Genomic DNA, 209 nt, shown 5'->3' with positions numbered 1-209 from the left:
CCACTTCCTCGGGCTCTGTCCCTGTCGGGACTGTCCCCGCAGTCTCCTCGGGCTCTGTCCCTGTCGGGGCTTCCTCCCTCAACACTTCCTCGGGCTCTGTCCCTGTCGGGACTGTCCCCGCAGTCTCCTCGGGCTCTGTCCCTGTCGGGGCTTCCTCCCTCAACACTTCCTCGGGCTCTGTCCCTGTCGGGGCTGGCCCCGCAGTCTCC

Source organism: Acanthisitta chloris, unplaced genomic scaffold (genome assembly GCF_000695815.1).
Source record: "Acanthisitta chloris isolate BGI_N310 unplaced genomic scaffold, ASM69581v1 scaffold10319, whole genome shotgun sequence".
Lineage (NCBI taxonomy): Eukaryota > Metazoa > Chordata > Aves > Passeriformes > Acanthisittidae > Acanthisitta > Acanthisitta chloris.
Note: the sequence above shows the minus strand (reverse complement) of the source record.